Genomic DNA, 14,750 nt, shown 5'->3' on the forward strand with positions numbered 1-14,750 from the left:
GGTTTCAAAAGGTTCTGACCAGTTCTGGAGAACCGGTAGCGGAAATTTTGAGTAGTTCGGAGAACCGGTAATAAAAATTCTGACTGGCCCCACTCTCCATTTATTCTCTGCCTCTCAAATCCCAGCTGATCGGGAGGAAATGGGGATTTTGCAGTAACCTTTCCCTGGATTGGTGAGGGAATGGAGATTTTACAGTATCCTTCCCCCAAAGTGGGGTGGGAATGGAGGTTTTACAGTATCCTTCCCCTGCCACGCCCACCAACCCATGCCACGCCCACCAAGCCACACCCACAGAACCGGTAGCAAAAAAATTTGAAACCCACCACTGGTGCACATGGGACATGGGCATGCCAGGAGAAACATGAAATTGAACACAGTGGTAATGAGTTGCCTAAGAAATGTTAATGGTAAAATGAGGGGCCCTTGGTGGTCTCTGAGCTTGCTTGTTTTCTTGCAGTCGTTTCATTACCCTACTTAGGTCACATCATCAGTGCTAGTAAGGAGTGCTGTTTGCTGAAAGTTTATATTCTGGCAGCAAACAGCACTCCTCACTAGCACTGATGATGTGACCTAGGAAGGGTAATGAAATGATGGCAAGAAAACAAGCAAACCCAAGAGAGCCTCAAGGACCCCTTGTTTCAACCCTGAGCTGCAAATATTCTCCTTTATTAATGGTAAAACACAAAGAGATTGTATCAAGAATGAACCGGACCTGAATGAATGTGGATTTCTCTGCACCTCCAGGTCAGGATTCAGGTGGGTAGGTGATGGGAAGGTTTTCTTTCTATCTGAGAATACAGATAGGTGCTGCTAGTACAGGGGAATTCTTGACGTACAACCATTTGTTCAAGGACCTTCTGAAGTTATAACGGCACTGAAAAAAGTGACTTTTGGCTGTTTTCCACACTTATGAGCATTGCAGCCATCCCCATGGCCATGTTCTCAAAATCCCAACACTTGGCAAATGGCATGTATTTGTGACGGTTGCGGTATCCCAGGGTCATGTGATCATCTTTTGAGACCTTCTGACAAACAAAGTCAATGGGAAACCAGATTAACTAAACAACCATGTTACTAACTTAACAACTACTAATTTAAGAACCTGTGGCTGCCCCAGCTCTCTGGAACCAGTTACCTCCTGAGGTCCGGACCATCCCCACCCTATTGGCCTTCCAAAAAGCGGTGAAGACCTGGCTTTTCCGGCAGGCCTGAGACCGTTGATCTCGCTCTTGCGATCTGGCGAGATCCGGCCATGAATGGTGTGAATGAGTTTTAATGTTTTTAATGTTTTTAATTCTTAAATGTTTTTTATAATGATTTTAAATGCATTGTGAGCTGCCCTGAGTCTTCGGAGAGGGGAGGCATACAAATTGAATTAGTAAATAATAATAATAAATACACCAAAAAAGGTCACCTGTGTCAAAAGATCATACAATGGAATGAAACTTACTTAACAACTCTCTTGCATAACAATGGAAATTTGAGGCTCAGTTGGGGTTGTATGTCGAGGAGTACCTGTAGTAGTAGAGTTGGACTAGTCTGGCTGGATAGTCTACCCGGTGCCCCTCTATGTGAAGCAGCTGGTAAAGAGTGAGTTATGGCAGAAATGGGGAGAGGAAATATCTTGTTATCTTTTCTTTGAGGCTGCAGGGAAGAATTTTTCCGTCCCTCTCTTTGATTGTATCACTTTTCTTACTAACTTTCTGAATTAATTTTTTCCACTTGGGGTTTTTTTGTGTGTGTGTTGGTTCGTGGTCACTTGCTTGATATTTAGAGAGATAATGTCTTAGTTAATTTGGCCTTAATCTTCAATGTGGTGTTCATTAGTGCTCATATTGCCTGGGGCAGAGAAATAACATTTCAGCGAAACATTTTCCAGATAGCTCATTGCTTCTTCTTTAAAATTAAATTAAATTAAATTAAAGAAAGGTAGGGTCTTTGCCATGATGTGCGAGAGAACAATTAAAGTAAAAGGAGTATCAATGAATATGGAAGGAGTACAGGTCAAGCATAAACTCTAAATAAACTCTGTAGCTTTAAGTTCTCCACAGGAAACTTATTTTATGGTTTTCCATCCATGCAAGTATGCAGAGGAGATGAACATAAACAACAAAAAGGCTGTGGCTCAATGGAAGAGGACATGCTTTGCATACAAAGGGTTCTGAGTAGATCTCTGACACCTCTACATGGACAAGTCTGAAAATTCGGACAGGCATTGCATTTTGGGCTTCCTCAACTTGAAGCCTTCTAGAAGTGTTGGACCATTCCTTTCTTCCCAGTGGGCCTAGTCAAAAGCTGGAGGACTCTAGTTTGAAGCCCAGCACGTCTGAAGGACACCAGGCTAGAGAAAGCTGAAGAAAGCAGTACAAATTACATAGTCAGTGGGCAATGTTACTTTGGATACTCCATCACAGGCTGAGATAAATGGCTATTTGTAGAAGCATCCTCAAGGGTGGTATCTCTTTGTGGAAACCTCTTCAGGTGTATTGGGGTAGTGAATATATTTTGGCTCATTTCATTGCCTGAGATCAAAAGGATATATTGAGGTGGCTGCTTTCTCCAAAATATTGGGTCTATTTGGACCTCATAATGAGTTAAAAGCATGGCTTATTGGTGAATGTGCCTACTCTCCCTCAGTGCAGATAGGAAACAGCTATCTACAGTTTGTTTTAAACTTACTTATTGTGTGTAATGTCCTTCCAGAAGCAATTAATTAGAAAGTAGTTCCATAAATCAGGAGTGGGGAAAAAACCTTCTGAGGTGGAGGGACACACTTTTTCTTTTGATTGGAGGGGATGTGATAGTGATGAGGTGATGTCTCCAGAGGGGGTAAATTTGGCGGAGAGGAGCTGTAATATTCTTCCTCCCTCCATAACTTGGACCTCCTGATCCAAGAGTTCTGTGGAAACATATCATTAAGAACTTTGTATGACTATCTTGTGCTTAGAGGACAACCATCTACAAGATAGATGGACTCAGTTACAGTGGCGATTAATGCTCAATTGGGAGTCCTGAACAAACAGGCTGATCATCATGGAGAAAATCTGTGTGGTTGCTAGGAGTTGAAAATGACTTGACATCATCCATCCATCCATCCATCCAACCAACCAATCAACCATCCATCCATCATCTTACATCAGCTTTTACAGAATTTCCATTGGGAACATTCCCCTTGCTCAGGGTTTTCAGCTTTTGCATTTAGCATCCCTTTGGTGGGAGTGAAAGGGGCAGTCAAAGTTTAGGTTAGCCTAAGGATACATCCAGGTGGCAAAGTTGAAATACCATCCATCAGCCCTTGAGTTGGGAGAAAAGTATATTGGCATAAATTATGCCATCCTCGTGGTCAGATGTTTCTCTGCAGCAGTAATAGGGCAAAATGAAGAGTGCTTTTTCTTATGAAGGCAAGTTAAGTGTAAACCAATTGGTGGATTCTCTGGGCTTAATTTCTCTTTCCATCAAACCTTAACAGGTAAAGAAACATTAATGTGGAAGGGGGAGAGTTTAGATGGATGCATAGAGTGCTAGATTTAGACACCTCCCAAGTTGCCCAACTAATAGATGACAGGTCCAGGGGAGAGCATGGAGTGAGGTAGAGGAAACCCACCTTCTTCATCCCACATTCCTGCTCTGCAGCTGTTATCTGCCAGCCTGGTTATTTCCAACCTGTGTTTAAAATCAGACCAAGTAACAGGTAAAAGATGGAGGAAGGGCATGAAACAAAGAAAAAGGATGCATCAATAGTAATGACTGAGCTGAGCCCCTCAGCTAGTGCTGAAGGGAATGTCCATGCTGGTGGCACATGTCCCAGATCTGAAACCAGCCCCTGGAAATAGTTAGAGGTGCTCATGGAGAAGGAGAAAAAATGCAGAGCAAATCACCACTAGAAGGGAGAAAATCTACCCCCTCCCCAAGCTTCACACTCTTCCAAAGGGAGAGTTGGTTATGAAAGGAACTGCTATACACCCCACCTAAGATTGTGTCAGCCCCAACAGGTAGGCCAGGCCAGAAATCCACTCCACAGGAAGGTTCAGAATACTTCGATGGAAACTGTTGGTATTAACAAAATCTTGCAAGTCTGATTATGCTGTGCCTCCCACTCCACTTCCTATACTTAGGTGAATTAGGGAAGGGTCTGTCTGGGCCACTTTCACACACTTTCTGCATGATTTCACTTAAGATAAATTGTTCCCCTTGTTGCTTTGATAAGGAATCTTGTTTATTTCTGTCAAGGTCATCTTCTTTACTCTCTCTGCAGATTGACACATGAAAAATCTATTTCACACACACAAGCAGGCTTCCTCTATTCTATCTGTCTGTTCATGCATCCATGCATCCATGCATCCATCCATGCATCCATCCATCTATCCATGCATCCATCCATGCATCCATCCATCCATCCATCCATCCATCCATCCATCCATCCATCCATCCATCCATCTATCTATCTATCTATCTATCTATCTATCTATCTATCTATCTATCTATCTAATCTATGTCTGTCTGTCTGTCTGTCTAGCTAGCTAGCTAATCTATGTCTGTCTGTCTGTCTGTCTATCTATCTATCATCTATCTATCTATCTATCTATCTATCTATCTATCTATCTATCTATCTAATCTATGTCTGTCTGTCTATGTCTATCTGTCTGTCTTTCTGTCTGTCTGTGTGTATGTCTGTCTGTCTATCTATCCGTCTGTGTCTACCTGTCTGTCTGTCTAGCTATCTAGATATCCAGCTATCTATCTTGGAATTGTAATGGATGGCTTGAATCCTGACATAACTCTAAGGCCACTGCCTGGCAGGTTCAGGTGCACAAAGAAATCCCTAACAGGTTCAATTAAATGGGTATATGTGTGGGTGTTGATGCATGCACACACATACATACACCTCTTTTCAGGAAGGGGGGTGGGGAGCCCAGAACAATGCTAATTATCCTAATTAGTATGAATTAAATGCAACAAGCAAAGGAAAGAGGTGATAGGGGAATATGTCAGCAGACCAAGTCAGCAGGATTTATACGTGGAAGATTCGCAGCTTCTTTAGCTGTGCAACTTGCAGGTAAAAGACAAAACAATTTGAAGGTGCTTTTCTGGGGGAGTGGGAGGAGGATGCACAAAGGATTTTTTTTTTAAAATTACTGCAAGAAGAAATTCTGAGGCTTCTTGATTAAAAGGTGGGTAATGAAGGAAAGCCTGGTTGCCCGATGTTTGCAATCCCTAACAGGGAATATTGGGCGAGTCTTAGGATGCACATGCAGGGCAATGGGTGAGTTTGTCCTAGCAGGCCTAGCCATTGTCCTGTCTGAATAATAGACACCATTATGCACGAAGACTGGTTTTAAATATTATTTTCTTCTTCGATGTCTGCAAAATGTAACATTAAAAGCTAAGTGTGATTGTGGATAATGCAGTGTTTTTCAGCCTTGTCAAATTTTAAGATGTCTGGATGTCATATCCCAGAATTCTCCAGTCAGCATGTTGGTTGGGGGAATTCTGGGAAACATCTTAAAGTTGCCAAGGTTAAAAAAGAATGAAGTAGTGGTATCTCTTTCCACAAATGCATACTATTCAAGTGAATGTGCATGCCCGTACACACACACACACACACACACCACACACACACACACACACACACACACACTGACAAGCTCTGATCCTTCATCTGAAACATGGGTAGGTATTTTACCTGTGAGAAAGGCAGAACCCTACATCTTTTCCTAACTGTTAGCATATGTTGTCTGAGTTACCACTATGTTGTGGCCCGCCAGTGGCCGGCACGGATCGTGGCTGATCCCGACGACGAGGAGGCTGGTGTGGTGTCGCGCCAGCAGCCTGCGCAACTGGCGCTCGCATCGGACAGTGAGGAGGCTGAAGAGGATGGGGTGCCAGAGGCAGAGACTCAGCCAGGGCCTTCAGAACCTCCAGAGGCTCCTTCCAGTGGAGAGAGCGAAGTGGAGGAGCCTCTCCTCAATGCTCGGGCATGCAGGGCTGCCAAAAGGCAGGAGTGGCTACTCAGGAGGAGGAGGTCTACTCGAGAGTAGGGCTTGAGGATAATTGGCCACTCCCTTAGCCTATTTAAGTCGCATGCAGCTAGTGCTTTCTTGCTAGAAACAATGTCTCATTACTACAGAGCATCTTGGAGAGCGAGCGACTTCTCATATCTGGTTTTCTGGGTTGGTTGCCAACCTTTGTCAGACTTTGTTCTTAATAACTTTGATAAGGACCCTTTGCATGGGAAGCCTGCATTCTTGAAAGGGGTTTGTTTGGAATTAAATAGTGTTTGCGAAGCTTGGTGTGTGTCACATTCTCTGGGAATCCGAAGCTGGGGCAGAACACACTATAGGTTTAGATTTTTTTAAAATTTATGCATTTATTTTTATCCTGCCTTTATTTTTATATTATTTTTATGAATAACTCAAGGTGGCTAACATACCCAATACTCTTTCCTCCTCCTATTTTCTCCACATCAACAATCCTGTGAGAATAATCCACAAGAACAATATTTTCATGCCTACAGTAAGACTAGAACTCACAATTTCCTGGTTTCTAGCCTGATGCTTTAACCACTAAACCAAAATTGGCTGTATGTAATCATATGTGCTGGCTTACTGTACTTTTGTCCTACCTGCAAGTAATGGTGTTAAACTGGCAAGTAATGTTAAACTTATGCCTGTTGTGTTTTCTTCTCATGATACTGCATCCAGTTTTGGTTGCCATGATGTAAAAAAGATGTTGAGACTCTAGAAAGAGTCAGAGAAGGGCAACAAAGATGATTAAGGGACTGGAAGCTAAAACATATAAAGAACGGTTGCTGGAACTGGGTATGTCTAGTCTGATGAAAAGAAGACATGATAGCAGTGTTCCAAGGGGCTGCCACAAACAAGAGGGAGCGAAGCTATTCTCCAAAGCACTTGAGGGCAGGACAAGAAGCAAAGGATGGAAACTAATGAAGGAGAGAAGCAACTTAGAACTAAGGAGAAATTTCCTGACAGTTAGAACAATTAATCAGTGGAATAGCTTGCCTCCAGAGGTTGTGAATGCTCCAACACTGGAAGTTTTTAAGAATATGTTGGATAACCATTTGTCTGAAGTGGTGTAGGGTTTCCTGACTAAGCAGGGGGTTGGACTAGAAGACCTCCAAGGTCCCTTCCAACTCTGTTATTCTATATTCTATATCATTATGTTCCTCACTCTAGTTTTCAGCTGTGCATTTCTCATGCATGGAGAATGCTTCCCTCCACAGATTAGGTAAAGTGGAACAGAATCCAGGAAAGCTTGTCCTACAATAAAACTGTTAGTTTGTAAGAAGCCAGGAGTCTGTTATTTCTCCTTGTTATTTTGAATTTTATAAGACGTGTATATTGCAGCATGAATAAAAACATGTGGCTGGTTCAGTTCATGCTGAATTATAACTCCAAGCACCTTTCAGCATATGGGGTTCAACATCTTAAAATAAGAACAATGTGAGACCTTTGAACCTTTCTCAGTTCGGCTGCAAAGACTTAGTTTTCATCAGTTTGATGCTAAAATATCAAGAAATCTAAGACTTGGGGTCTCAACACATTAAGAAGGCGCCATGTTGAGGAGGACAAATCTGTGTTAAATCCCTTTTCTGTCCCTCCAGTTCCATACCCGGAACTGTAGCTGCTTTTAGCCTTCGCCAATAGTGGATGCAATCTCAAAGACCCCAACTCCCCTGCAAATTTTGACTAACTGCACATTGGAGCAAGAGCTTTTCCTGACTTAGGAAACATCAAAGGACAGTTTTCATCGGTGAAACCTGGACTGCGCTAATAGTTGGCAGTATGCCTTTGTCGGAATATGAAAATAATGATTTTCCAACACCACTTGATGATATCCATCTGTGGGGATTGTTTTAATTTGGAATCATACTGAGCAGGGGCTTGATGACCTAAATGGCCCTTCCCAATTCTTCCCCCTCCCCCGTCCATTCCTCAGGAAACATTTTTTTTTTTTTGCTTTCTTTTTTACAAAACATTTTGTGCAGAATCAGTTGACCAACTGGGCAGTTCACTTTCTAACGCAGTGATGGCTAACCTTTTTGTTGTTGTGTGCTGACAGCGCGCGCCAGCACCCATGATGCAATATGCGCGTGCACCCCGTGTGTCCTGCCCCCCATGCATGCACACACAACCCCCCTGTGCTTGCCACCCCCCCCGCATGCATGCGCATGTGACCTCCCCCGCCCCCTGTGCATGAACGTGTGACCCCTGCGCATGCACACAGGACACTCCCAGGGGCCCCGTGCATGTGCATGTGTCTCCCGCATGCACCCCGCCCCCCCCACATGCGCGGCAGAGACCTGAAAATCAGTTGGCCGGCGGGAGGCACGCATGCATGTGCGGTGGAGCTGAGTTGAACTGGGGGGATGGCTTCCGCCACACTTCCACCACACTGAGCTTCAGGAGAAGGGAGCCTGTCTCGCAAGGAGATCTCCTGCCTCAGGTGATTTAGCGCTGAGTTGAAAGGCGGCCTGGCTCGTAAAGAGCTCTCCCGCCACAGCTGTAATGGTGCCGGGTGCTTCAGCCGCATTGTGCTCCAGTAGAAGGCCACCTGGCTTGCAAGGAGCTGTCCTGCGTTAGGTGACAACACTGATTTAGAAGCAGACTGGCTCGTAAAGAGCTCTCCCGCCGCGGCTGTAAGGATGCTGGTCGCTTCCGCCGCGTTGTGCTCTCGTAGGCGGCCGCCTGGCTCACAAGGAGCTCTCCTGTCACAGGTTGTAAGGCGGCCTGGCTTAACATAGAACAGAGTTGTAAGGCAGACTGACTCATAAGGAGCTCTCCCGCTGCGACTGTACGGGCACAGGGGGCTTCCGCTGCGTCGCACCTCAGGAGGCAATCTGGCTCATAAAGAGCTCTCCTGGAACAGCTTCGACGTCGCTGGGATATCAGTCCTTACCACGCGTGCCATAGGTTCGCCATCATGGTTCTAACAGATGCGGTCTTTTTCCTTTGCATGTGGTCCTTGGTTAATGACCACTCATTCAGTGACCATTCAAACTTGCAATGAGGGGTCCTTAAAGTTCTGCCTGTTGCAGCTCCCTCGCGATCATGTGACTGCAATATGGCTCCTCAGTAATCTACCTGGATTTTTGACTATTGTTGTGTCCCAAGGTTATGTGGTCACAATTTGTGACCTTCCCTGCCAGCTTGCCACAAACATAGTCAATAGCAGGGGTGTCAAACCCACATCGTCACAGCATTGTAACGTGATGTATCGTGACTTTTTCCCCCTTTGGTAAACTGGGCGTGGGCATGGCCAGCGTGTGACATATCTGGCCTGTGGGCCGCGAGTTGACAGCCCTGGTCAATAGGGAAGGCAGCAAGAAGTCAGAAGTTGCAGTCCCACGAGGTTCTCATGTAATGACCCATAGTGATTTGCTTAATGACAGTAACCTGGGACTGCCAAAACTGTTATTGCAGTTACGTGATATCACATTTTATGATTGCACTGTTTAGCAATTCCAATCCCAATTACCATTGTTAAGCAAGGACGACCTGCAGTTCATTTTAATCAGTCCACTATCATAGAAAATATTTAAAGAAGAGGACTGAGAAAATATCTACAGACCCCTCACATCCTGGACGTAAACCATTTCAGCTCCTCCGCTCAGGATGCAGCTATAGGGCATTGCATGCCAAAACAATTAGACAGTTTTTCCCCCTTGTGCAATCACTCTGCCGAACACCTAATTCCCACAGTATTGTCTTATGTCTAAAGATATTTACCTTTTTAAGGATAGTATGGCTGTATTACTATTCTTCTTATCTTTTCTACTACCTTCTGTTATTGCTATCTTATGATTATATTACTTGGTTTGCATGTACACTGAGAGCTTATGCACTGAAGACAAATTCTTTGGATGTCCAATCACAATTGGCCAATAAAGTATTCTATCTATTAAAAAGTCTCTGGATTTTTCATTAGTAACAAAGACTTGCCATCTTTTAGTTGGCCACAGGAGGGCTCCTGTGTGTTGTCTCATTTCTAAAACCTTTCCCATCGTTTGCTACTTACCTGGTATTAGATTCCTAGGTGATTGGGAAGACAGTGTGAGTAAATGTAGAGAGAAGCCAAGCTTGCTGTTCATTTTTGTCATGATATGAAATCCCAGTCCATAAAAATGACTCACTCCTGATCTTCAAACGTACAAGAATTTTTCTGTTCTAAATGAGAAAAGTAATTAAAACTCATATGCAACCTAGATTAGGATGTTAGTTTAAACATCTAAAAATGTTAGTTTTACCACTTCTGTGCATGTATATGAACGATTGAGACTTCCCCATAGAAATGTAAGGCTACCAGATCTAGGCTGCAAAAGCCTGGGTGACCACTGGATGGCAATGGAGAGATGGCATTTTCTGTACTTCATTGCAATAGTAATGACAATGATGTTGATCATAATAGCACCTTTACCTGTAGGTTCCTTGCTAGTTTCTTGAGCCACGGTGGCACAGTGGTTAGAGTGCAGTATTGCAGGCTACTTCTGCTGACTGCCACCTGCCTGCAATTTGGCAGTTTGAATCTCACCAGGCTCAAGGTTGACTCAGCCTTCCCTCCTTCCGAGGTGGGTAAAACGAGGACCCAGATTGTTGGGGGCAATAGGTTGACTCCAGGGTGGATAAAAATCAATGATTTTTTTTTAAAAAATCAAAAAAATCAGATTTTTTTTTATTTAAATTGGATTTTTTTGATTTAAATCGGATTTTTTTGATTTTTATCGAATTTATTTTAATAAAAAACTTTTGGGGTAAAAATCTATCATAAGATAGTTTTCTATTTAAGATACATAAATAATTTAGTTTATTCAGCATGAACTGGAGCTTAGTTATGTAGCATGAGGCTGTATATTCTGCAACACTGGGACTATCGGTGAGTTAACAGTGGGTCAAAGGAGTAGCAGAGATGACAGTTGCTCTTTAAAAATTATGATTTAAATCGAGTTGATTTAAATCAAGCCTTTTTACTAGCGATTTAAATCATGATTTAAATTGTGATTTAAATCAACTCGATTTTAATCAAATCCACACTGGTTGACTCTTAGACTCTTAGAGAGGGCTGTAAAGCACTGTAAAGCGGTATATAAATCTAAGTGCTATTGCTAATTTCTAAGCTATAGAAATCGCATAATATTTCTCCCTCCTATAAACATTTAGGAGAGCCAGTTTAATGTAGTAGTTAAAGGCATCAGGCTAAAAACTGGGAGACCCTGATTTCTTGTTCCACCTTAGGCAGAAAGCCAGCTGGGTGACCTTGGGCTAATCTTTTTTTCGTTCAACATGAGGAAAGAGGCAAGGGTGCTTGCAAAAGAAAACTGCAAGGATTAGTCTATTCAGTTGCTATGAGTCAAAAACTGACTCAAAGTGAGCCAGTTTGGTGTAGTGATTAAGACATCAGGCTAGAATCTTGGGAGGCCGTGAGTTCTAGTCCTGCCTTAGGCACAAAGCCAGCTGGGTGACCTTTGGCCAGTCATTCTCTCTTAGTCCTAAGAAGGAAGCAAGCAGAAACCATTTCTGAAAACTTGTCAAGAAAACTGCAGAGACCTGTCCAGGCAATTGCCAGGAGTCAACAATAATGGAACACTTTAAACTGCCCTTGAAGTCAGATGCACTTTTTCTGAGTAACACAGAATAGTGGCCAGAATTATTAACCTCTAAATAAACAAGCCTAAAATTTTGTGGCTGCCTGGTTGAGTTTCTTGTCGTCCATCTAGTGCCAGAGGGCTGTTCTTCTTTTGACTGTTCCTTCCGCATGAAATTTCTTTTACATTTGTCGTTTTCCATTTTCTCCCATTTTAGAGCCGTGGTAGTGCAGTGGTTAGAATGCAGTATTGCAGGCTAATTCTGCTCACTGCCCTATTGCCAGCAGTTCGGCAGTTCGATCCTGACCGGCTCAAGGTTGACTCAGCCTTCCATCCGTCCGAGGTCAGTAAAATGAGGACCCGGATTGTTGGGGGGGGGGGGCAATATGCTGACCTTATAAACTGCTTACAGAGGGCTGTAAAGCATTGTGAAGCGGTATATAAGTAAAAGCTGTTGCTATTATCGCTTGCAGAACTTAATCTGAATTGTTAAATTGTTTAACAATTAAATGGATTGCATTTTTCTGCAAATAAATCTGCTCCATTCACCCATACCTTAGATAGATTGGGATGAGTTACTACCTAGGAGCAACTCCACCTGTTTTATTATTGTTGATGTTTTGCATCAGTTCAAAATTAGCTCTGAATCACGGAATCACTCTGTTGCTGTTTTTAACCTGGTTCAGCCAGTTTATCTAAAAACCAGAGCAAAACAGTCTTTTTGCTGTGCTGCAAATGCACACAACATGTGTTTGAAAGGAGTGGGAAAGATGGAGCTGCTAGAAATTTACGTTATTCCCCTTTTGTGTGGTGAGGTTTAGATGAAGGGATTTCTGTTGCTTCAGGATTCTGGGATAGATCTCATGGGACATGAAGTTGGGTAATATGTCGCATTCTTCTATTGGTCAGCTGGAAATGAGCACTGATTGGCTCATGGTGGGTTCCCATCTGTTGTCGGTGTTTGGAGGTTTGCAGAAGTGATGACTGCAACTTGGCTTCAAGCAGCTTTGTTAAAGATCGAGGAGTGCAACTAGCCTCATATGGTATGGAAATGCCTTAAATCACTTTCCCCTTTTGCCTGCCAGCCATTCATCCCTCTGAACACAGTAATAATTGTAAGCAAGTGCACAGAAGGCTCTTAACGCCTGTACTGTGTGCATGTTTTTGTGTACGGATTTTGTAAAAAGAGGCATTTCTGAATTTCCAAATGCCCCTAACTGTTAACTTCTGAGTCCTCCTATGATTATATTAGTAGTTCTGTGTTGAAAATAATGAAGAAATGGATACGTGCAGCACAACGTTAAAAAATTGGACTTATTGGATCAACCCAGGGAGCTTCATGTGGTCAAGAATTGCATCAAAGAATTGTATAATTTGGACAGTATCCGAAAAAGGTTGTCTGTATCTTCACAATCCTGTCTCCCTCTTTCTGCATTACAGTACTATTTTAGGGTCTGCATATTAGGATATTCTAATATTAGAATATAAAAATATCCCTTTTACTCAGAATCTAAAACAGGGGTGTTGAACTCAAGGCCCGCAGGCCGCATCCAGACAACAGGGTACTTAGATCTGGCCCATGCAGCTGCCCAGGAAACTGTGAAGGACCGGTCTATGGTGCCTCTGCCAGCAAAAACGGAGCTCGGGAGGGCCGCAGTGCACTTGGGCCATCACAGGCACCCCCGACACAAGTGACATCGAGCTGGCCACGCCTCCTGACCAGTGGTGGGTTTCAAAATTTTTTACTACCGGTTCTGTGGGTGTGGCTTGGTGGGTGTGGCAGGGGAAGGATACTATAAAATCTCCATTCCCACTCCACTCTGGGGGAAGGATACTGCAAAATCCCCATTTCCTCCCGATTATCTGGGATTTGAGAGGCAGAGAATAGCTGGGGGCAGGGCCAGTCAGAATTTTTACTACCGGTTCTATGAACTACTCAAAATTTCTGCTACCGGTTCTCCAGAACTGGTCAGAACCTGCTGAAACCCACCTCTGCTCCTGACCATGCCCCCCCCCGCCCTGCCAAGGTCAAACACAACCCTGATGCGGCCCTCAATGAAATCGAGTTTGACACCCCTGATCTAAAAGATAGAGGTAAAGCAGCACAATCTAAAAAAAAAAAAAAAAAAAGTGAAGGTGTAAATTCCAGAATTCAATTTAGGAAAAAAAAATACACCTTCAAAATTTGCCGGGGATGGAGTGGGGCTGAAGAGATGCACAAGGGAAATGTGAAAATGAAGAATATCACTGCAGATGATGAACCCATCCCAGTTCGAATAGGATCAAAGTGCTGTTTGAACAAACCAGTTTCTGAGATTTCTGCCTTTATGCCAGACCCGTCTTGCTAAGCATATGATCCTCATTAAGAGGAAAAATGACTTAAAAGAATATAACATATGGTCTGATGAATAAAGTTTGAAGATAACATTATTGTAACGAGTGATACATCTTGATTGGTCATTAAAAAAAGGTTCTTCTGGGAGCAGTCTAAGTCTCACTGATAACTACAAAATTCTGCATGCAATTTGTATGTATGTGTGTGAGAGAATTTGTTCATAATATGTATTATGGGGAGGACCTTAGAATATAGCATTCACTTTTTCAAACAGCCTGAGGAGGTGAGGAAGGAAGGACCATACCTGAGTAAGATTTGGCAATTCAGGTGCATCTTTCGGCAGAGGTCATGTTGAAGTCAACTTCAGGATGACCTCATAGCCCAGGGAACAAATATCTGTCAGATGCAGGGAACCTATGGCCCTCCAGATGTTGTTGAACTACAATTCCCAGCATTTCCCATAATTTACCAAGCTGCCTAGGGCTGTTGGGAGTTGTATTTCATCAACATTTAAAAGACCCCAGGTTTCTTGCTTAACTTAGCTAAGTGATGAAGAATACCACAAGTGATTTAATGCTGAGTCCACAATTATAGACTCTAATATGTGGACAGAGACAAGTTTTGGAAGAAAACTAGACTATAGTTTGGGGAAGGGCTGAGGCTCTGGGGGATAACATTTCCAGCAGGTTCAATAATTGGACATGTGACACAGAGGACAGTAATATGGATGGATGAAAAGGCATTGCTGCTAATAGGAGCCAATGATCCTAGGAAAATTACCCGGGCAGTAAGCAAAGCCATTGACAGTAAATTATA

The sequence above is a fragment of the Pantherophis guttatus genome, chromosome 2 (genome assembly GCF_059756535.1).
Source record: "Pantherophis guttatus breed Tessera chromosome 2, ASM5975653v1, whole genome shotgun sequence".
In the NCBI taxonomy this organism is placed as follows: Eukaryota; Metazoa; Chordata; class Lepidosauria; order Squamata; family Colubridae; genus Pantherophis; species Pantherophis guttatus.